A 24606-nucleotide genomic window follows, 5' to 3' on the forward strand; every position below is an offset into this window, starting at 1 on the left:
GAACTTGGCTGGGCGCAGTGGCTCACACCTGTAATCTCAGCACTTTGAGAGGCTGAGGTGGGCAGATCACAAGGTCAGGAGTTCAAGATCAGCCTGGCCAAAATGGTGAAACCTCATCTCTACTAAAAATACAATAATTAGCTGGGTATGGTGGCACGTTCCTGTGGCACGTTCCTGTAATCCCAGCTACTCAGGAGGCTGAGGCAGGAGAATTGCTTGAACCCAGACCTGGAAGGCAGAGGTTGCAGTGAGCTGAAATCCAGCCTGGGCAACAGAGGGAGACAAAAAAAAAAAAAATGGTAAAGAACTCAATTTCTACCTTCAAGACTAAGAGGCCACCAACTGCATCCAGAAACAAGAGGTCAAGTCACCATAGGATCAGAAACTAGGAAGCAAGAACCAGGCTAAGGGGTCCTCAGAAATGCTTCTGGCAGCAATGTCAGTGTCAAGAGTGTCCTTCCTGCAGCCACATGGTTTAAAGGTGCTCGGGGGATTGGGGCAAACAGTATTGAGAATAGAGGGCTCACTTCTGTGCAGGGGGGTTAGCCTCACAGCCACAGAGGCAGACTGGCCCCAGATATGCCCCCCACCCACAGCACAGCAAACCCGTGGATGAATAGAGACTCCACCAGAGACCAGAACGCCCAGCACAGTCCAGGGCTCGGTGACATGGCTCCTGTCCCAGAACATCCATCTGGGCAGAGACAAGGAAATTGCAGGCCCGAATCTGCTCTTTGCCATTTTCTAGAAAATGGCTTCACTTATAAAAAGGAGGAAGGGAAGGGATATGGGCCAATTCTGAGGGCTAATTGCCTTGCTCTCAACAAGAGACCATGCTTTTTCCCGCAAACGTTCCCTCCTGTCACTGTGCTGCCAGACCCACTCTTCGTTTCCAATCAGCCCTGAAAATAGCCCTTGATAGAGATAATAGGAAGAACAAAGAGAAATTTAGAGGCACAGAGAGAGGAAAGAAAAGTCATGCCTAACTGGTAGCACAGAAGTTGTTTTCGGAAAGAACCAGAAGGAACCCTTCCGTTAGTCCTGATTTGTCTTCAAACAGCAAAGGTGTCAAATAAATCCCAGGGAGCAAACCTGGACCGAGAATAAGGGTTCTGTGGCTTTTTCAGGTCATAGACTCCTTCGAGAACCTAGAAAAGTCATGGACCCTCTCTCATACTAAGAAAGCGCACATCAACAAGTGTTCAGAACATTAACTCAGGTCTCGCAAGCTCCTCCACAGCAAGCCCAACCACAGGTTCTGGTGAAAAAGCCATGAAATAAGCAATGTCTCTTCCAAAGGCTTTCCCTCTTCTGTGTGTGTGTGTGTGTGTGTGTATGTGTGTGTGTATGTGTGTGGGGGTGTGTATGTGTGTGTGAGGGTGTGTGTGTATGTGTGTAGGGTGTGTGTGTGTGTGTGTGAGGGGGTGTCTGTGTGTGGGTGTGTGTATGTGTGTATATGTGTGTGTGTGTGGATGTGTGTGTGGATGTGTGTGTATGTGTGGGTGTGTGGGTGTGTGTGGGTGTATGTGTGTGGGTGTGTGGGGGGGGTGTGTGGGGATGTATGGGTGTGTTTGTGTGTGTGTGGGTGTATGTGTGTGGGTGTGTGGGGGGGTGTGGGTGGGGGTGTGTGGGTGGGTGTATGTGTGGGTGTGTGTGTGTATGTGTGTGTGTATGTGGGGGTGTGTATGTGGGGGGTGTGTGTGTTATGTGTGTGGGAGTGTGTGTGTATGAGGGTGTGTGTGTGTATGTGTGTGTGGGTGTGTGAGGGTGGGTATGTGTGGGTGTGTGGGTGTGTGTGGGTGTGTGTGGGTGTATGGTGTGTATGTGTGTGGGAAGGTGTGTATGTGTATGGGTGTGTGGGTGTGTGGGTGTGTGTATGGGTGTGGGTGTGGGTGTGTGTGTATGTGGGTGTGTGTGTGTGTGTCATACACGTGTGTATACAGGGAAAGGCTGAGCTGCACTTCTTCAGGCATGATCTGATAGGAACAGGAGCCTCAGAAGTCCTTCTGCAGATAAATGAGTGTGCAAGTCCAAAGAAGAGAATAGAATTTCATTTCACATGAGCCAGCTCAGCACTGACAGACACTGTGGGGTCAACACCTGGCCCCAGTACTCTGAGAAGAGCCTGGAGGCCTGAGTCTGTCATCTTCAGGTCTCAGCAAGGAAGAATGTAAAGGGGTGAGAAAGAGTACCACCTAAATGGCCGTGAGCTACAGAGTGGCTGCCGGAGTCCTAAGCCTCATGCGGAGTCCTGAGCCTCATGCAGGGCTTGGAAAATTCCATGTGTACCCAAGTCACCTGAGGTCTTGTGAAAATGCAGATTCTGATTCAGTAGGCCTGGGTTGGGGGTTGAGATCCTGCATTTCTAACCAGCTCCCTGGTGATGCTGATATTGTTTTGGGTGGCATGAGTCTCTGCAATTATCTGCTCCTGGCCAAAGCCCTGGCAGAGACCTTGACCCCCTGCCCTAGAGGGACTCTGGATGATGGAGCACTACCAGGGTACCCTAGGGTATCAGTGTTTCCTGAATTGAGTGTGATGCCACCAGAGTCTCTAAGACAAACATGCCAGCCTAACCAGGTGCTGGGACTAGGACTTACTCCCGGGTCAGGCAGGGGTGGCAACTGATAGGATGGTGCCTCTTTCTTCTCTGAATCCCCATAGCCCAAACAGCCTGGGGCCGTGTACACAGTAAGCATCCTTCTAGTGAGGCAGTGACTGAACCAGAGCCATCAGTTCTCTGAGGAGGAGGAGGGGGAGAGGGTGGCATGCACCAAAAGCCTGGGGGAAGATCAGTGCCAATCAGGCCATGATCTGTGACTGTCAGACAAACCCAGGACACAGGCAGGAGATCTGGCCTCTGAACAACTCAGCCTGGCCCACCTGCTCTCTCACGCAAGCTTTCTCCTGGAGATGAGAAGGAAAAATGAAAATTGGATTTTCCCCATGGCCAGCAAAGTGGCCCCTCTTCCACCTGTTTTGTCTAAAAACACTCTTAAGAAGAAACAGAAGGCCAAGCATAGTGGCTCACCCCTGTAATCCCAGCACTTTGGGAGGCCAAGGTGGGAGGATCACAAGGTCAGATTGAGACCATCCTGGCTAACACGGTGAAACCCCACCTCTACTAAAAATACAAAACATAAGCCAGATGTGGTGCACGCGCCTGTAGTCCCAGCTGCTGGGGAGGCTGAAGCAGGAAGATCGCTTGAACCCAGGAGGTAGAGGTTGCAGTGAGCCGAAATCATGCCACTGCACTCCAGCCTGGGTGACAGAGCAAGACTTCATCTCAAAAAAAAGAAGAAGAAGAAGGTGAAGGCTTGGTTCCCTTGAGACCCAGAGCTGCAGATTCTCAGAGTATCAGCCAATCTCCAGCCAATGTAGCCCAGCCCCAAACTCCTGACCTGTCCTCTGCATCTAGGGGCCTCAGATCTATGGTCATGGCCCCTAAGTAAATCAGACAGATCCCTGACAAAAATAGAAGTCACCCCACCCCAACCCCTCCGTCCCCTGCCGATCCCAGCTGACAAACAAACATCAGAAAGGGGCCTAAGAGATACTGTGGATGCGAGGCCATGACTCAGACAGAGGAAGAGCTATCAACGTTTTCAGATACATACACACACTGGCAGGTGTACATCCCTAAGCAGGAGCTCAGATTAATTCCACAAATAATTAAACACCTACTGCGTGCCGCTCTGTGTTTTGGAGCTGAGGCAGCTTGCCTGAGCTGGTCTTCTCACACATCAACTGAAAGAAGCTGGTGTTCTGCTGTCCCACTTTCTGCGTTGGAAACACACCACAGGGATTTGGGGATGGTGTGGCTAAATTTAAAAGCCAATGCTTTCATCAGCCTTTCAAAAAATGTGCAAGAATCATTTGGAAATCTTCCGTTTTCCACCCTGAATCAGCTTCTCTCCCCGCTGAAACCCTTCTTACCATCTCCTCTTGCTCCCAACTTAAAGGCTATGAAAAAAATCCACATCAAGCCCACGGTTCACAGAATCAGACCTCCCCCCGTACCCCCAAATGCATGCTGGAGTGGTGAATTCCCCTCTGAGTCCTCCAGAAGCCTTGGTTTCCTCTGATGTGAAGAGTACCTACTTCTTAGGATTGGTGTGAAGACCACGTGAGATCATTCAGTTAAGACTGGCATGTAGGAAGGCCTCCACAAAGGGCAGCTATATCATCAAAAAGATGAAAGATAACAAGTGCTGGTGAGGATGTGGAGGAAAGAGAGCCCTTTCACACCGTTGGTGAAAATGTAAATTAGTACAGCCATTTTGGAAACAGTGTAAAGGCTCCTCAAATAATCTTAAAAGAGAATGGCCATATAATCCGGCAATCCCGCTTCTGGGTAAATATCCAAAGGCACTGAAATCAGTGTGTTGAAATCTGCGTGTTGAATATCTGCTCTCCCACGTTTATTCCAGCACTCTTCACAGTAGCCAAGGTATGGAAATGACATAAGCACCCATTAGTGGGTGAATGGAATTTTTAAAATGTGACACACACATGCACAGTAGAATACTAGTCAGCCTTTAAAAAAAAAGAAATGCTGTCATTTGCAACAACATGGACAAATCTATAGAACATCATGCTAAGTGAAATAAGCCAGGCACAGAGAGACAAATGTCACCTGATCTCTTGCATACGTTGCTAGAGTTTAAATGTGTCCCCTCCAAAATTCAGGTATTGCCAATGTGACAGTATTAAGAGGTGAGGCCTTACAGAGGCCATTAGGCCATGAGGGTTCTTCCCCCGTGAAAGGGATTATATGGCCCTTAGAAAACAGGCCTCATTAGGACTCCACCAGCTTGCCCTTCTGCCTTCCACCACATGAGGAGGACACAGTGTTCCTCCCCTCTGGAGCAAAAAGGTGCCATCTTGGAGGCAGAGAGCAGCCCTCACCAGACACCAGAACTGATAGCACCTTGATCTCAGACTTCCTAGCCTCTACAATGATAAGAAATAAATTTCTGTTCTCTATCGAATCCCATCTCAGGTATTTTGTTATAGCAGCACTGAATAGACTAAGACATGTGAAATCAGGAAAAGGCAAACTTGTGGAAGCAGAGAGAAGAAGGGTGGTTACCAGTGGCTGGCATGGCGAGGACAGCAGAGGGCGAAAGGGGGATGTGTCCGTTAGACAGGAGGACTCACTTCTGGTGACCTACTGCACAGTGTGGTAACTGCAGTCAATGAGAACATATCACGTATTTTGAAATTGCTGAAAGAGGGGATCTTACATGCTCTTATGACAAAGAACTATGAGTATGCGAAATGATGGATGTTAACTGGCCTGATTTGGTCATTCCACAAGGAATACATATATCATAGTATCACATTGTACCCCATAAATATATATAATTCTTGTTTGTCAATTCAAAATTTAAAATAAACAGCAAAACAAAATAAATAGTAGCTAGTATGGCCATGATCTTGATTAAAAGAGTAGAATGCAGAAGGCAGGTACACAGTTTCCCATGGCTGGGTCCTTTCTGCTCCTACCCTCGCCAGCCACAGGAGATGGTTATGGCCAATCTGGAACTGGAAACCACTGGATTCCAGGTGTTTTATGCTAAATCAAGAGCCACCCTTATTCCTGTACTCTACCATCATCCTAAAAATGACCCAGTGAGTGAGGATATCTCAATGGACCACTCCAGGTAGGAGGCTTTGGGACAGAGCCTGGGGGATGTGAATGGGCTGCAAAGGCTTGCTGGGGAGTATGTCGTGCTCTGAGTTACTAAAGCATACACATAAAATTCCTTTGTCAATCACCTCCAAGGGAAAGGGGCATGGTGGAGTTTTCAGACTCCACTGGTGCTGCCACTGGAGCCTCATCTTTTGTCCTATTTTTAGCATAAAGAATGTATACTCTGTTGTATTGTCAAAACTGACAGATGAGCATGCTCCTGGCATCCACAGACCAACTCATTCGATTCGGAAAATGCTAGAAAATATTAAATGAGCTTCTCTCAACCATGGCACAGAAAGCTGCTACATACCACGGGCCATGGCCTGTGAACTTCATGGCGAGAGGCTCTGCCCTCGAGCTTTGCCATCAGGTCCTGGTCTCTGAACTTTGCATCAGGGACTGCAACCCTGAACTCTATGGCAGGTGCCATCTTCGGCAAAGATTCGGCCAGGGGAAGCTGAGTCCAGGGAGTCCAGTTAGGCAAAGCATTTGCGAAAATGTATATTATGGAGAGAGAGTCTTTATAGTCATCAAGGGCCTGGAAAACCACTTTTGAGTTCCCATCATCCAGCCTCATAGCCATGGCACCTGTCTTGGCCCCACCCAAAAGGAGGCTCTGCTTGGGCCAACTGGCGGGGGCAAGAAATTCAGTGTGTCCATCGTATATGAAGGCCCAGACCAGCCCATTCATTCCTCATATCCATGGTCAGTCAGCTTGGGGTTTTTCTTTTGTAACCCCATTTATTCACTATGCTCCCTCCGGGATATACCTACATTTGAGTGCCCTGCATACTTTATTCTGCCCAGAAGTTTTCTTCCCCTTTATCACCCAGCTTCCCTGCTGGAGAAAGGAGTGGGAAGCAACCAAGTGGGAGGAGAGAGGGAGGTAGAGCCAGAAGCCCTGACACAGACTTCTCTACAGAGCAGGGAATGGCAGAGTGAATGGAACCCAGAGATCCCCTCCCCAGGGAAAGGGGAAGAGAGAAAACTTCCAGTCCTCTCATGAGGCTCAGAGATGCAGAAAATTCCAACCGGAAGAAGCTCAGGGGAAGCAGAGAGAGAGAGTGAGTGAGTGAGTGCACACAAGAGCTCTCCAAGAGAAAGCTGCTGCCCAGGTTGTTACCAGGCACAATGCTAGCCTCCTGCAAGTAGGCATAACCTTGACAGCAGCCCAGGACAGCCACTGGTCTCCTTTGCTGAGTTCACTAACAAGAACTGTGAAGGGTCCTACATAGTATCCTACTTGCAAGCTAACATGTTAGCCTAACATGGATGCTGACAAAAGACATGAGACTCCTGGGTCAGAAACAAAGCACTTTGTTACTCACAGTGCAGCAAGCAGCATGTCTGTCATATTTGCATCGGTTCCTCTTGCCTACCCAGGTCCCATAAGAGTAATGAGGAGGAGCCCAGGAAAAAGCTGCACAGGCTGTGGGTTTGCTGCACAACTGAGGTACCCCAAACTTAGAAAATCCAAGCCTTTTAAAATGAGCATACTTCTATCTGGCCTTTACTCTAGAGGGAGACATTATCTTTACTATAGTGGACGATAAAAATACTTGCTTACCCCAGAGGAAGACACCAACTCTATGTTCCAAGGCTGCTTGCTGTACAAATATCCCAGAGGACATAGTCTGGAACAAATATCATGGGTGTCTCTGCTCACAAGACATGCAGAATGCAAGAAACCCTTGGAGAATTGTCTTACAACATTCAAAAACTACAGGGAGACAGTCCTAACCTCCCACGACAGTTCTTACCTCATCCCTAGGGAGAATACAAGGATACAAGAAGGCAGGGATGCTTGGCAAAGAGAAAGTCCTTGAGCTTGACCTTGAAGAATGGCAGAGACAACCTCCCATTATGAGGTGGATTATTTTGAGGAATTCTCTAAATTCTGCTCTAAAAGCAAGGAACTGTGCATGAACTAACAGAATCCCCCCGCCCTTCCCCATGGTCTGTGGCTTAGTTTAGGATTGCCTAGACTCTGAATCACATTTCAGGCCATTCTCTGGCCACTAAATGAGCACTCCTTACAGACCTCAATCGCTTTGTGTTCTGCCTGTGGCACACCCCACTCCCTCTCCCTGCCCCAAAAACATTAATAGCATTCCCCAGAGTTACACAAACAAAGCCTCAAGGATCCTGCCTCCAGGTTCGTGTCCTGAGGCAGACAGACCAGGAAAGGTACCTGCAAATGTTCCTCCCTTTTCACAACAGGTAAGTGGTGAGAAACGAAGATTTGGCTCAGCTGGTTTTCCTCTGTGTTCATTGAGAAGCTCATTCGTTCACAAAACTTGCAGTTGGAAAACAGCCATTTCAATCACTCTGCATTTTCCTGTGGTGCCCACCCAGCAGCCAGAACCACTCGGGGTCACGCTTCTGATGTCCACATTCCTGATCATAAACCACAGCCCAGCACCCACCCTGCCCTTTCTCATAGAATTTATAGCAGGGATTGCACGAGCCTTGTCGCAGGAGTCTCCACCTGAACAGCCCTCTTCTAGATCTCTCTTCCAGTTTCCCCAAGCCCCTAATCTTCTCCCCCTCGCCCCAGAATCTCTTAAATAAATGTTATATGATCAGTTACAGCATTGCCCTATTTAATTGATTTATATGCACTTTAAAAAGCTTTACACTGCACAGGAAACACATCTATCATAATGCTTGATTGAATTGGAGAAAGGAGAAGTAAGAAAAGGAATTAAAATTTATTGAGCACTTATTATGTGCCAGGTAATGCAAGAGGCACTTTACATACATTATTGAGTCTAATCCTCACAACAGCCCTTCAAGGTGGATATTTCTTCTCCCTCTTAAGTAGAAGAGGACACCCAGGTGTATAGAGGTTAAAAGACTTACCCAAGTTTGCAAAGCTCTTAGCTGGAAGGAGCAGACTTCAGTGGCAGGTCTACCTGACTCCAAGCCAATATATACTTCAGGATTTAAATATCATGATGTAGATATCAAAAAAAGTTATGACTAGGGAATATAGCCCTTATTGTAACATTGTCTCATTGAGGAAATAAGATGCAATTTACACTGCTGCCTCCTACCACATCTTTCCCTTTAACTGAAGGCTCCTGTGTGCAGCATTTGACACTGAAGGCTGATGGGTGGGCTGGAGAGTGAGAAAACCAGAGCATTTTCTCTCCAAACATTAGCACTTTTTAGAAAATTTTAGCTATTAAAACACACACACACACACACACACACACACACACACACACACCTACCTGCTGGACCAGTGGCTCACACCAGTAATCCCAGCACTTTGGGAGGCCAAGACGGGATGATCATTTGAGGTCAGGAGTTCAAGACTAGCCTGGCCAACATGGTGAAACCTCATCTTTACTAAAAATACAAAAATTAGCTGGGCATGGTGGCTGGGACTTGTAATCCCAGCTACTCAGGAGGCTGAGGCAGGAGAACCGCTTGAACCCAGGAGGTGGAGGTTGCAGTGAGCAGACAGATCGTGCCACTGCACTCCAGCCTGGGTGACAGAATGAGACTCCATCTCAAGAAAACAAAAAACAAACAAAACAAAAACTCTCCAACTGTTAATATTGAGTACTATTGTGAAAGTTACAGACAACGCTTATTCATTCAATATGTATTTATAGGGGACAATTAGCTGTGTGGGGGCATCAGGAGAGAGCAAGGAACAAGCCACTCCAGGTGACTCGGGGCTCATATTCTGGAGTCCAGAGTGATGCTGAAAATCTGCAGTGGCCAGTTAGGCATGCCCCAGGCAGGTGGAACAGACACAGGGCTCAGTGCATACCTGAGCCCCAAGGAAGTGGAGCCCTGTATAAGGAGGAACCCATACCTTCCCTCACAACACAGGGTAGGAACTACACATTCGATCACACGGATCCCCAAGACTGAAATGAGATATTGGCAAGCACGTACTCTTTCAGCGTGTAGAGCCAAACTGCTGAGTTCTGTGAGTTTGTGTCTGTTCGGCAGTTTTTCTGCCTCTGATTACCAGACTGTCAGCTGTCACTTCTGATGATCACTGCCCCGGCACATAGAAGCACCTCTCTTTACTTCTAATTCACTCTGGGTTTTAAAACAAGAGTGCAGCTCTTGTTAGAATGTAAGAGTCTTGAGTGAGTCCGCAGACCCGTAGGTAATGCTGGAATGCCTGGGAGTTAGGGAAAGCGCTCTGTGGCATCTCTTCCGTCTTCTAGGAGAAACTTTTTGCTTCCATCCTGATGCTTAGAGCTGTGATCTAGATAGTGGAACTTACCAGATAATATGAAGGCTTTCGGTATCAGGATGAATCCAAACAAAACTGAAACAATAATTTGAGGGTAACTCTTAGGCAGAGATGTTTCACAACTTCAGAGGGCAATTTGGTATTCAGGAATTATAAAACAGAGCAGATGTGAAAAACAGGTAACTAAACAAAAATGATCCCCGCAGCTTTTTCATTTATTTAAATTATCCTGGAAAGAAATAATTTTCTGTAAAACCAACCAAATGAAACTTTCCTGTGATCTCCCATAAACAACCTGGCCAGGTCCCACTGGAGTTTCCAAAAACAATGGGTTTTTCCTTTTTAAAATGATCAGAACATTCAGTACTTAACACACAAAAAAAGTAGCAACCATTCTGCTTGGCACCATTTAATCAAGTGTGAGTGTCAAATTCTTTATAGCTTCAAATTAACAACAAGGAACTGTAATTTTTGTGTTTGTTTGTTTAAAAGACCAGCCGAGATTTTTCTTTTTGCTTGTTTAAGCTTCATTTAATTCAAGCTCCAATCTGCCCCTCTTTGATTGCATTTCCAAATCCTAAATAAAAGTGATAACTCTTTCTGCCAATTGTAACAAACTGCTGGTGCCAGTTATTGCTTTTTGCAAAAAAAAAAAAAAAAAAAAAATCTTTTAATACTTAGCTGACAGCTTTATCCAAAAGCGGGGAGAAAACCCTGGCCTTTCAAAACCATCCGATATATTTGTAACAACCTCTTTACTGAGTTCATGTATCTTTTTTATTGTTCTTCATAAACAGGCTATTGGATCTCTCTAGCTTGCAATGTGAAAAATGAAAGAATTTCCTCCCATCTATGCCTCTCTTATCTCATAATTGTTTTGTTCTGAGAGGTAGGGGAGACCCATATAAATGTCTCTGCTATTTTATTTTGTCCTCTCCAAGCCCATGCATGCTTTTCTCTAGGGCTTTTGACTCCTTCTGTTCTGTTTCTGCCTGAACCTGGATCTACTTACTGTTCTCTGCATCAAACCCCGCTAAATTGTTTGAGATTTCATTTCTGAGGGTGACGGAAGAGAGATAAGAGTCAGAGGCATTTTAAAAGCCACTTTGTGGCATGTTGGTGCTGGGTAGTCAGAGGCAGAGGCACTTAGTAGCTGCTCACCTGACATCACAGAACACCTTGGCTGGGGTCGGCAAGGACATCCTCGTGTGGTGTGAACATCCGCCGCCTCCCTGCTCCCTGCCTTCCGGGGCCCTGCCCACTGGGCTTTCCTCACCTCTGCTGCAGTATCCAAAGTCCCTCCATCTCTCTGACTTCCATCCTCTCAGTCTTCCTCAAAAAGCTGATGTCTTCCAGAACAGGAATCACCCTTGTCAGGGACAGACAGTTCTAAGAGTCTGTTGAAGTGGGTTACTGGAGAGGAGATAGGATTCTGTGAATGTGGTTGATTGTCCTACAAATGCAGGAGCTGCGCACTCCAGGGAGAGGCCATGGAAAGGGGTCTGGAGAAAAACAACAGTTTACTGAACCCTGATTCCTCAGTGCAATAGAGCAAGCACCTCAGACCAGAGGCCCTCCCACAGGCCTGAGTATTAAAGTCATTCTATGTTAAGAATTCCAGGAACACTCAGCAGCCAGCTTTTGCTGTGATAATGCTGGGTAACAAATAATCCCCAAATCTCAGGGGCTTCCAACAACAGATATTTATTTCTATTCACTCACAGGTCTGCAGGTTGACTGGGGTTAGCTCTCGGCTGGGCGTGGACATGGTTTGTTCCATGGGTCTCTTTATTTTGGAACTGCAACAACCTTATCTCATGGTGGGGGCAGGATCACTAGAGGACAAACATGGACATCTGGCCCCTTGGCACCCTCCCACTTTCACGCAGTGGTTACACAGCCATGCCCAAAGTGAGTGGGGCAAATATATGCCATCAGCAGAGGAAGGAGTAATATTGAGTGAGCATTTGCTCAATAGCCATCTAATCCACCACAAATGCTATACACGCACACACACACACTCACACACACACATGCACACACACACACATACACACACACTCTGACACACACGTGCATACTCACACACTCATGCACATGCAGTCGTGCACACACTCTCACACACACACACACACACTCTCACACACACATCCTTACAGGCCCAGACAACTGCTTCAGAGAGGCACTAAGTCTTGTGAAAGAGGAATTGTCCACTCTTTTGTCTGTCCCAGGTAAGGAGACATTTCAGAGCCCTACAAGGATATTTCCTAATCATTTTTAGATCAGAGACACTTCAGGTTGACAGCAACTTTAAATGCCATCTAGTCCCACATCCTCACCAAGGGAAGTTTCTAGAACCAGCTCCAGTGATGGCAAGATCAATTCCTTCAAGTCACCCACCATCTGCACACAAAATGAGTCTTCTTCTACAAAATGGCAAGTCCTCAGATATCTGTGCACACCTGTTAGGGACCCCCGAGCCTTCCCTTCTCCAACTGAGAGATCCTGAGCTGCCTTTCCTCAAAGCCCATGGTTTCCAGCCACACTGTCCTCCAGGCGCATGCCATTTTTTAATCCACTACTTATTCTGTGAATCTAGAACTGTGCTCAGAGCTCCAGAACACCAACTGGAGAGTGACAGGTTATACATCTTACCCAGCTTGGCTCTAGGGGACTTGAAGCAGGTGAGGGCCTGATGTCACTTGTATCCTGAGCAGTGTCGACGGCATTCCCTGTGCGTGTGTCCATGCAGGTCTTTATAGAGGGATGGCCTCACTGAAGAGCTTCGTGTTTGTCCCAGCTGAGTTTCTCTTTGTCCAATTAGACCCCTGATCCAGTCTGTCCGTGACAAGCCAGACTTCTCTCCAGGCTCCCCGCCCCAACACGGGAACAGCATTTGCTCCACAGCTTTCTCCAAGCCAAGAGGAAGCATGGTGATCAGAGGATGAACAACAGCCCTCAACGTAGAGAAAGTATAAAAGTCTGACAGCAGAACTTTAAAGCAGAGGCTTCGGGGGCCATGGTTTTCAGGACCCAACAGTTCATCTTACCCGGCAGCCCGCCAATGGCTAGGAACAGGTGCCAGGCAACATGTCACAGGTATGCAGGCCACACCCTCAGGAAAGGAGAAGGCAGAGTGTCCACGCCAGGGGTCCTGCAGCCAAACACCCCTGGGATCTTGTCGTACACAGCCCAGGAGGACAAGGTCTGTGTGTCCTGCGTCTCCAGGCCTCTTCAGCATGTCATTTGGGACCACCTGCTCGGCGGGCTAGGACTGTGCCAGGATTGCGTTATGTCTGCCTTCTCTCTCGCCAGTAACATAGGCCGCCATGTAAGTATGGACGATATGGAGAGGGTGCAGGGGGACCAGAGGGTCAGTGAGGAAGCAGACAGTCCTGAGAGCAGCTTGATGGCCAGGGAGACCTGGGTTTCGGAGCCCTGGAGATAAAGGCGGAGCCATCTGCACAGATGAGGCATGCGGGCAGCTAGTCTGAGAGCACACAGTGACAAAGGCCCTCGGGTACACAGGGGGATGCCAGGAGGCCTCAGAGAAGCTCAGCTGATCAAAAACACCCTTCCCAGCAGGCACCCTTCTTTCAGTGAGTGACCTCCCTCCAAGAGCAAGAACCCTGGTTGAAAGGGAGTCATGACTAAGAACCTCACCAAGGGTGGCACAGCGGCTGCCGAGGGCAATGTAGGGGGAGGCCTGTGCCCTGGGGACGTCTGCTGTCACTCTGGCACCTCAGAGGGGACGTCATGCTGTTCCCCTTCCTTATTTCAACCTCGTGACCTGATCTGAATGACACACAGACTGCAGAAGTCAAACCCAAACTTCTGAGAAGGAGCCTCAAACTCATCATCTCCTTCACATTTTTCAAGGGAGGAACAAGTTTTACATGAGTATGTATACAGCAGACCCCCTTATCCGCAGGGCATATGTTCCAAGCACCCCAGTTGATACCTGAAACTGCAGATACAGCTTTTTCTTTTTCCTTTTTTTTTTTTTTTTTGAGACAAAGTTTCACTCTTGTCACCCAGGCTGGAGTGCAATGGCATGATCTCGGCTCACCGCAGCCTCCACCTCCCAGGTCCAAGTGATTCTCCTGCTTCACCCTCCCAAGTAGCTGGGATTATAGCCATGCACCACCACACTCAGCTAATGTTATATTTTTAGTTGAGACAGTGTTTCTCCATGTTGGTCAGGTTTCATGTTGGTCTCGAACTCCTAACCTCAGGTGATCTACTCTCCTCAGCCTCCCAGTGCTGGGATTACAGGCGGGAGCCACCGTACCCAGCCAGCTTTTTCTGATACATGCATACCTATGATGAAGTTTAGTTTATAAATCAGTTATAGTAAGAGATTAACAACAATAACTAATAATGAAATAGGATGTTTAGAATAATATAGTATAATAAAAGTTATGGGAATTGAAAATATCTCAAAATATCTTACTGGACTGAACCCACCTATTTTCAGACCATGGTTGACAGCCAGTAACTGAAAACTCAGAAATCGAAACCACAGATTCAGGAGAGCCTGGTGCTGTCTAACCCTATCATTCAAAGCATCTTACATAGGCCTCCTGCAATCCCAGCACTTTGATAAGCCAAGGTGGGCAAATGGCTTGAGTTCAGGAGTTTGAGGCCAGCCTGAGCAACCTGGTGAAGCCTCATCTCTACTAAAAATACAAAAAAGTAAGCCAGGAGTGGTGGTTCACACCTGTAGTCTCAGCTACTGAGAGTCTGAGGTGGGAGGACCGTTTGAGCCCAGCGGGTAGAGGTTACAGTGAGCCATGATTGTATTACTGCACTCCAGGCTGGGTGAGACGGCAAGACTCTACCTAAAAAAAAGTACCTTCTAAATTAATATAACAAGTATTTATACGTGCATATATACAGAAGGGGGAAATTTCTGGCAGATATTTACCAACCGTTTATCATCTGAGTTCATTCATTCCCTTCGATACTTATAAAGACCTTTCATATTAGAAACTGTGCTGAAATTCAGTGTCAAAATGTTACTAATTTAATAAAACTAATTTAATTTTTCTTCATTCCTCTTTTTATGTATATCTGTATTTTTCTCAGTTTGAAAGAATAATGATAACACACCAAATAAAAAGCTTCGAAACCAGGCCCCTGGGCCCCTGGGCCCCTGGGCCCCTGTCGCAAGGACAGACTCTCTACCCACCTCCCTGGCTTCCTTCTCCCCAGCTCCTCCGCTGCAGGCTAGGCACCCTGTTTGAGAATCTTCAGACTTCTGCAGGAGCATTTGCACCTAAAGTTCTTGCCCCATTTTTTCCCCTCTGATCCCCATGTCCCCTTGAAGCTCAGACGAAGCCCCATCTGGTCTCTCCAGGTCCCAGGATGCTCCGGCATTGGGGTCTGGGCAGCTGTGCAGGGCCCCGTCATCTTGCAGAGGTGATATGGCTCTCAGTTCACGCAGCACCGGAGAGGCAGTAAAGGAGATAAATGGAATTTCTGTTCAATGAGTTGATGATAATAATAAATAAGGCCTTTTCTCCAAAGACTTGAAATCTGTTGGCTCATTTCAATGCACAGAATTATTCGTTTCAAAATCCTCCCCGCAGACTTGAAATAGGTGGGGGATTAGTAATCATTAACCCCATTTTGCAGATGGAGAAACCAGGACCCAGCGGGAGCTGGAGCCCATAACGACTGGCAAAGCAGGTGTCCTGACTCCCTCGCCAGCGCCCTGTTTGGAGAGGGTAGAGTCACAGCCCCAAGCCGGCACTGCAAGCACAGGACTGGAAAGCCAATCCTAGGTCCTCAGGAGTCGACACCAAATCCACCACCCAGCTCCCAAAATGCTTCCTTCCTCTGACTCAGAGCTCCCTAAGGACAGACCAGCATCTTTGCTACCCTTTACCTTTCCAAGACTGAACAAAGCAAAGCCAAGCCCCAGACTCCCCTTCTGCCTCCCCCAACTGACTGTGCTAAGAGCAGGGTTCCCCAAAGGCCCCCACCCTTGGTGATTGACGATGCATGGATCAGCTGAGCCTGGCAGAACAACTTCTCTGGTCTAGGCACTTTTATTTTCCAGAAGAATCCTGCCCACCCAGGGAGACTGAGAGGCGGCCATGTGGCTCAGAGCAGAGAGAGGACATCCTTCTCCTGCTCTGCCTTTGACTGTCAGAGCTTCCAGCCTCCGGGTAACCATGGTAATCGGCAGCATTAACGGCAGCAGTGACAGGAGCCTCAGCAGGCCCACTCTGACCTGCTCCATCGCAGATGGTGCATTGCAGGCTTCCCACAGCTTCGGTGGGGAGCTGGGACCGGCCGCCAGGCCCCCTGTGCACTCCCCTGCACACCTGCCGCCTGGGCCCAGAGGTTGCAAAGGGTGGTCTGTCTCCCAGGCCCAAGAGTCAATGCTAGAGAGAGAAACGGGGTCTCGAACCTCCTGCAGCCCTTCACAGGGCTGGGTCAGAAGAGGTCTAGGATGCAGTTCAGAAGTGTAGTGGCCATGCTGGTGGGGCTTCGGGCCCGGGCTTTCTTTCTATTCCCCTACATTTCCAGTCTTATTCCCACCAGCAAAGGTGGCAGCCATCCTCCAGTCACCTCAGGAGGCCAACCCCGCCTGAGCCAGTGACGGCCTCTCGTGCCAGAAATTGGGGCCATCCACCGTCAGCTTCTGCTACCTTTACCAAGGAGCCGCACGGAGGAAGCCACAGCAGAGCCATTGTTGACCAGATCGGTGCTGCCACCCACACACCCCACGGGGCCCATCAGCTCCACTGGCCCCTGTGTTTGTCTCTGACACCAACTCCATGGCCTGCCAGCCTGAGCATTCTCATGCCCGAGTCCACTTCCCTCCTTTTAAGCACTGAACCATTCTTCCTAGGTGGTCCAGAGCCGAGCCCCTGCCCAGAACCCAGGGGTCTGTCCTGCGCAGCTCTGAGGGCCAGACGGGACTGCACAAGGGAAACAAAACCCGGGCCTTCTGCATGTCTCAGGCCCTCGAGCGCTTCTCTCTGCTGCCAGCAACCCTGCCCTCCAGAGGCCAGCCCAGGGTTGCCCATGCCAGAGACCGCATCCCGGATTCCAGGCCCATGGGACTGGAACAGACTCCGCAAATTCTGCCGAACTATGCAAAGCATTCTGAGGTCCAGCTTCTGAGAATTCTCAAAACGGAGAGGGCAAAGGCAAAGAAAGTGAGTTTCCCAGGAAGCCCCAAAGCCCTGGCTTCCGCCCAAACGGGTTTGCGGCCCTGGGAGTCGGTGCTGGGGATGGAGAGCGACACGGCACTCCCTCTAGCGGCAAACGTCTCGCACGGAGCCCGGCATCTCGCGCTGGAGCCTCGCCCGCCGCGCGCCACCCTGCCGGGCCACGCAGCCTGCCCTCCTCTCCCGGGGAGGGGCGGCCTGCGCAGCAACTCCCCTGTGCCCTCGGAAGAGGCGCTGGCAGCGGGAGGAGACCCCCTCCGGCCTCAAAGCAACTCCCAGCCAGGCCTTCACAGCTGCATCCCCGCGCCTGGGAGGGAGGTCACCACGCTGCCTTCTGCCTTGATTAGGCCGGTAACAGTCAGGAAAGCCCTGGGGCTCACCCAAACCGAGCTGTCCACAGACAAATCACAAGCTGCGAGCTGCTTCACCAAGCCGAGCACAGTCTCTTGTCTCCAGCACTGACTCCCCGGAAACCTGGCCGGTTCCCCTGAGCGGCCCCCTCTGGACGCCCCTCTGCCTCTGACACCCACCCCGCTAGGCTTCCGTGGTTCCTTCCTGCGCCCCCACCCCGCTCTTTGGGGACACCTGTTCTTACGCATCTCTGTGCCCAGCACCCCGCACAGCAATTGTCCATTGAATTCATGTAAGAAAGAAAAAATAAAACAGTATTTGCTGTGACACAAGATGCTTCTCCACGCAGAGTTCTCCTTCGCCAGAATCCCCCAAGGCTCTGTCTGCACCCAGGGAGCTCCATGAGGTCTTCACCGGGCCACTCCCTGCACACATCTGTTTTCCACCCGGTCCTGCCTGCCCCAACTATGCTTGGTTCCTTGTGGATAAAGGCCAAGTCTAATCTATCTCTGGTCCAGGGTCCTGAAGAACGCTGAGAAAATATTTAAGGGAGGGTGGAAGTGAGGAAGAGAGGGAAGGGGAAAGAGAGGGAGGATGGGACCTAATCAGAGTGAGCATTTGACACAAAGCCACTGTCCTTGGCCTGTTCAGCCATGCTGTCATCAGAGAGCCAGGGTGCTCTTAATTCCATCAATGAATTAATTAATTCTAATTGTAACAGCTTTACTGAAATATAATTCACATACCATTAGAATTCAACCATTTAGGCTGGGCATAGGGGCTCATGCCTGTAATCCCAGCACTTTGGGAAGCAGAGGTGGGTGGATCACAAGGTCAGGAGTTTGAAACCAGCCTAACCAACATGGTGAAACCCCTTCTTTACTAAAAATACAAAAATTAGCCAAGCGTGGTGGCACATGCCTGTAATCCCAGCTACTCAAGAGACTGAGGCAGGAGAATTGCTTGAACCCAGGAGGCAGAGGTTGTGGTGAGCCAACATCGTGCCATTGCACTCCAGATGGAAGAGAGTGAAAAAGTCCATCTCAAAACATATAATAAAATAAAATAGAAGTCAGTGGCTTTGAGTGTATTCAAAAAGTTGTGCATCCATCAACATCATCCACTTTGGAACATTTTCACTACCTCTAAACATCTATTGGCATCACTTCCCATTCTCTCCAAGCCCGTCAGCCCTAGACAGCCACCAATCTACTTTCTGTCTCTGGATTGGCCTATTCTGGACGTTTCATAAAGTGGAATCTTACGATCTATGCTCTTTCACGGCTGGCTTCTTTCACTTAGCGGAATGTTTTCAAGGTTGTTTGTGGTGTGCATATATCAGTACTCCACTTCTTTTTATTGCCGAATATTATGTAATAAATACATGTCATTTTTACACTCAGTTGATAGACATTTGGGTTGTTTCCACTTTTTGAAAATATGAATAATTTTATTTCTATAGCATTAAAAAAATTGTTTTAAGCTTTCCCTGCTTCCAAAGAGGATCTGGGGTAGCCTATCATAAAAATGGTAAAGACATCATAAAATCTTACACTATTCATATGGACATTAATATTTAATATTGGGCTTCTCCTGTGTCAGGCAGGACAGTAGGTATTTTCACATAACATTATCTATTTTTAACAGAACATTTTGAGCTAATTTTTGCATGACGATTTAGTCCCAAGTTCAGCTTTAAGCTTCTTAGCAGCCAAGGCAAGAAAGGAAGTATTAGAAAATAAACATTACAAAATCGTCCCATTGTCTGTCACCACTGTCGGGCTGGAAACTCTACTTCTAGAATTAGAAGAACAGGGCTACTTTTTTGTTTTCAATCAAGCCTAGACTTTTTCCCTCCATACTTGTTTCTCCCCGTGGACTCAGTTCATCATTGACATTGTCGATATTATTTGCCAGTATGTGTACAACCTGCGCAGCACGTTTTTTTTTTTTTTTTTTTTTTTTTTTTTTTTTTTTTTTTTAGATGGAGTCTTGCTCTGTGGCCCAGGCTGGAGTGCAGTGGTACAATCTCGACTCATGGCAACCTCCACCTCCCAGGTTCAAGCAATTCTTCTGCCTCAGCCTTCCAAGTATCTGGGACTACAGGCATGTACCAGCATGCCTAGGTAATTTTTGTATTTTTAGTAGAGACAGGGTTTCACCATGTTGGCCAGGATAGTCTCCTGATGATCTGCCCACCTCGACCTCCCAAAGTGCTGGGATTACAGGTGTGAGCCACTACACCCAGCCCCTACACAGCACTTCCATGCCCGTGATCTTTTTTAACTCCGTGTAGTAAACTGGGCAGTATTACTAGCCCTGTTCTGCAGGTCTTCAAAGTTGATTCAACATATGATTATTACAAGGTGAATACCATGGGCCAAGCCCTCTGCTAGGCCTAGGAGTACCATGCTCAACAAGGTGAATACAGCCTGGCCCTTTGGAACTCATGTTGCAGGGAGGGAGCATGGCGCTAACCTAGCGGACAACTCAGTACTTCCAAAATGTGAAGTGCTGCAAGGAAAAGGAAGAGGGAGCTGTGACGAGGAGCCTCAAAGAGGGCAGAGAATGCTCTCATAGGAGTGATCAGGGAAGCCCCAGGAAGGAAGTGGCTTGGAAGTTGAGACCCTAAGAAGGAGCCAGCCATGTGGTCAGAGGGAGGGTGATATTTATGGCACAGGGAATAGCATGAGCAAGAGCTCCGGGGTGAAAAAGAGCTTGTTGTGGTCCAGGAACTGGGAAAAGCATCGAGGCTGGACTGGGGGAAAAGGGTGGGAGGCACAAGACAGGGTCCCAGAGATCCTTGGGTGCCTCATGGATCAAGGTAGAGAGCTGGGATGTTACCCTAAGTACAACAGGAATTCAATGAGAAGTTTTGGAAAGGAGAGTGATGAGATCCAACTTAAGGTTTGAAAAGACTACCATGTGGAGACTGAATTGAAAAGCAAGAGAAGACACAGGAAATCCAGCGGGGAGGCTCTCGTGTATCAAGATGGGACACCTCTGGGGTATGATGATCAAGCTAGAAAGAAGTGAGGAGACTCAACATATATGGTGGAAGTAGAAAGAACCAGACTACTGGGCAAATTGCTTATGGGGCAGGAAGAAGACCTGAAGAAGAGGGAAGCATAGCAGACAGCTCCCAGAGTTTGTGGAACTAGGTAAAAGATTGCACCAACTACTGAGGCAGAAAGAATGGAACAGTTTGGGGAAAGATCCGGAACTCTATTAGAGACATGCCTGGCTTACGCTGTGTGTTCAACACCTGCATGTAGCTGCCAAGAAGGCCACTGGATATAAGAGGCTGGAGCGCTGAGAGGAGGCCTTCCTGGAGATGTAACTTAGGGGCTGTCAGAATCCGAGTGACATTTGCAGGCTCGGGTATGGATGAGATCACCTGGGGAGATCTTTGAAGCTTATGAAGCCTTTCTCTATAGCTCTACCTCCCAGGTACCAAAACAATAAGCCAATTCTGCCCATTTAGAGGGAGAAAAAAATTCCCAGATGAGTCTGGCCTTTTTGTTCGTGTAAATTAATGAGTTTGGTGGAGCCACCTTTTCTCCAGTCAGTTACTGGTTTGTTTCCATGCATGCCCATACAGATACACAAAACAATACTCATGACTCCCAAGGAGGCAGGCCCTAAGTAAGTGGACCACTCAGTACTTCCAAAATGTGAAGTGCTGCAAGGAAAAGGAAAAGGAAGCTGTGACGAGGAGCCTCAAAGAAGGCAGAGAACGCCCTCACAGGAGTGGTCAGGGAAGCTCCATGAAGGAGGTAGCTTAGAAATTGAGAACTTAAGAAGGAGCTAGCCACGTGATCAGAGGGAGGGTGATATTTATGGCACAGGGAATGGCATGAGCAAGAGCTCCAGGGTGACAAAAAGCCTGGTATGGTCCAGGAACTGGGAAGGAAGAAGGAGACTTGAGCAGGCAGCCAGACTCGGGTCAGTAAGGGAGTTAGTCCCCAACATGGGAACAATGCAGCAGTTACACTGTGTGTCAGCAGACTACGGCTGCAGCAGAAATGTCATGGCATGACCACCGCCAACCAACAACGCAGACGATGGTGACTCTCGCAAGACCATAGGGAATGGTGAGAGATTAAGCTCCCTGCGTTCACATTCAGCTGCAGAGGCAAAAGAGGAAGCTCCATCCATGTGTCACACCCCAGCCTGGGTGAGAGAGCAAGACCCTAGCTCAAAAAAAGCATGTTATATATTAATAACAAGTATTTATATGTGTATATATATGGAAGGGGGAAATGGTCTGGGAGATATTTATCATCTTGAGTTCATTCGTTCCCTTTGATACTTATAAAAACCTTCCATATTAGACACTGTACTGAAACTCAGTGTCCAATGTTACTAATTTAATATAACCGATTTAATTTTTCTTTATTCTTCTTTTTATGTATATCTGTATTTTATCAGTTTTAAAGAATAATGACAACGTACCAAAGAAAAAGCTTCAAAAGCAGACCCCTCGGCACTCAGCACCATCATCCTCATCCTCATCACCATCACTCTGTTAATAAAAGCCTTGTTTTGTTCACCAAAACCTACAGAAAACTTCCCAAGTTTTCTTTTTCTGGAAAATCAGCATTTACTCAAGAATTTCCTCAGGGCCCACTGAGGAAAGAGAATATATTGCTATATTTCTGGGACATGATCCTATTCTTTTGATAATTTTTACCGGAAAACCTGAGTTAAAAAATAAAAGACTTCTCAAGAGTCCCATTCCAGAGGTAAAGATAATGCTAACTTCCACTGTTGGTGAACAGGGTGACTCGGCCTTCTCTCTCGGCCACAGGGACCCAGCATTGGTGAGAGTGTGGGTGGCCGGCACCAGCTGAGCTAGGGGAGGAGGAATTACCAGGGATCTGGCTTCTCCGATCATTTCTCAACGATGAGGGTGATTCAGATATAAAAGAACTAGTGCCAGTTGGGTTTTAGTTTATGGAGGGAAAGAAAGACGTCATCCATTACCCCATTGCCTGTTACTGATCATGATGATAAGCCAGCGCCCAAGGTGGATGACAGGAGCCCAGGGAGGAGAAGGAGACCCTGGGCTCGTCTCAAGAAAGCCCAAGCACAACGGAGGCCAGGACGGAGCCCAGCAGAGCCAGCAGCAGAGCTAGCCTGTGAGCACTCAAGGCCAGTGAGTGGCGGGAGCACTGCAGGAGGCAGCACGGGGCAGGATTGCAGGGCCACGCCCCAGAGGGCTGAAGACCTGGGGTTCAGAAGGTCCTGGATGATACTGAGAGAGGATGGAGGATGCATCGCCAGTGGGGAGGGGCTGAGCAAAGTGCCAAAGCTGGAAGGTAGGGGTGCGTTTGGGGGCAGGAGGGAGAGCAGGGTGGGGAGGGCCCAGAAGGGAAGGAGGGGACCCAGCAGATGGAACAAAGAGATGAGCACCAGGAGGAAGGACAGAGAGGGGCAAAGGCTTCTGTCCTCAGGCGGAATCCCAACTGACCTGAAGCCATGTGGCTGTTTCATTCCACCCTGGGACCCCACCAGGAGCCCCTCAGTAGGACCAGATAAGCTCTGTTCTGACTCTACATTCACTCTTTAAACACAGTAATGTGGCCATGGACAAGCTGGTGAAAGTTTTAATGCAGTTTATCACTCATAGCTTGCTCTCCATTCCCAAGCTTTGAACCATGCAGATATTGTGGGGAGGGAGGGAAGGCTAACAAATTTTGTGTTTCTATCCCCAAATAAAGCACTCCCCCACCCCTACCCTGCCAACCCAATTCCCAGGAAGAACTGATTCTTATAAAGTCTTGGCGTTTACCACCCACTATTCATCTTTATTTTAAAAGAACCTAAGAAGGCCACACATTACTGGGTGTAGAATGCCTCGGGCTCTGTCTGTTTACTCAAGGGTTGGCCCTAAATTAACAAAAACTTGTTGTTTTACTTAAAAACATTCTGAAGAGTGTTTGACTACAGTAAAGAGAGATTCAGAAATGAAAACAGTAAATGTGAAACCTTATCCATTACTTACCAACCCAAACGCTGGCAACTTTCTGCTGTAAGTGGGCTGGACCCATAGGAAAAGCTGAGACTGGAAAAGTGGCCTGAGGCCTTGAGGTCACTCTTGTGGCCTGACTGCAGGTTATGCTGTGGCCCAGTGGAGAAGGGAGACAGCCAGCCAGGCCCCGCTGGGGCTGTAGGGAAGTCATCAAAAGTCCAGGGTGCTGACAGACATTGATGCTATAAAGTTCCATGGCATTTTAGGAGAGACACGAGAAAAAAATGGAATTACTTTTGGAAATGTAATTTCACTCATCCAGTTTTGTTTTTTTTTTTTTCTTGTCCCTGAATCTCTTCTTCCAGACTAGACTGGAAAAGTGTGCTGCCCAGAGAAGCTGGGGGAAGACGTTGATGAAAGTCACAGAGTTTGGAAGCAGAATATGACATAAAGATGCTCCCAGCTAACCAACAATGAAATAGGACATCCTTCCACTGCTAGTGGAAGAGCCAGGAGAGAGAAAATGAAAAGGCAAGAGGTGAGATAGGAATTTTTGGCTCTCTCTAATGGTCGAAACCTCTGGGGGTAGAAAAGAAATTGATAGCGTTGGACAGGTATGCAGGGAAATGACAGTACATAGCTGCTCATGCCTGGCTTCGCTGTGTATCCCGGGAGAATCAGATGGGCCTCAAAAAAACCTTCTGTTGGGCAAGGTGTCTACCACGGTACAGGGTAGCAAATTAGAAATGACCAAGGGAGTGGCATAGGTGGCCAAAGACAACACCCTTCCTGCTGTCCTCCTATCCTAGGAGCGTGACACGGGAATGGCGAAGCTCCCTCATGCCAAGCTCCCAGGACATTCACCAAGCTCAGCCTGCACCAAGAAAAGAGCCTCCAAGTTCCCTCTAGTAGTGTGCACTTCAGCAGGGGAGCCAGCAAGGACAGAGTGCCCTGGGACAAGCAGGCGTGAGCAGGTCAGCCAGAGGACAGTGCCCAGGCCGGCAAGCCCGTCAAAGCCAGGAGACAGAAAGATGCCTTGAACCCAGACTTCCTCTTGGCAAAGTGGGGACTGGAGGAGAAGAGCCTGAGAGAGGAATCACAGACCTGAAAAAGAATACGAATTTTCATTGATTTATTATTTCCTACGTCATGGAGACTTAAGAAAAAATGCTGCCTT

Source organism: Saimiri boliviensis, chromosome 1 (assembly GCF_048565385.1).
Source record: "Saimiri boliviensis isolate mSaiBol1 chromosome 1, mSaiBol1.pri, whole genome shotgun sequence".
NCBI classification, from domain to species: domain Eukaryota; kingdom Metazoa; phylum Chordata; class Mammalia; order Primates; family Cebidae; genus Saimiri; species Saimiri boliviensis.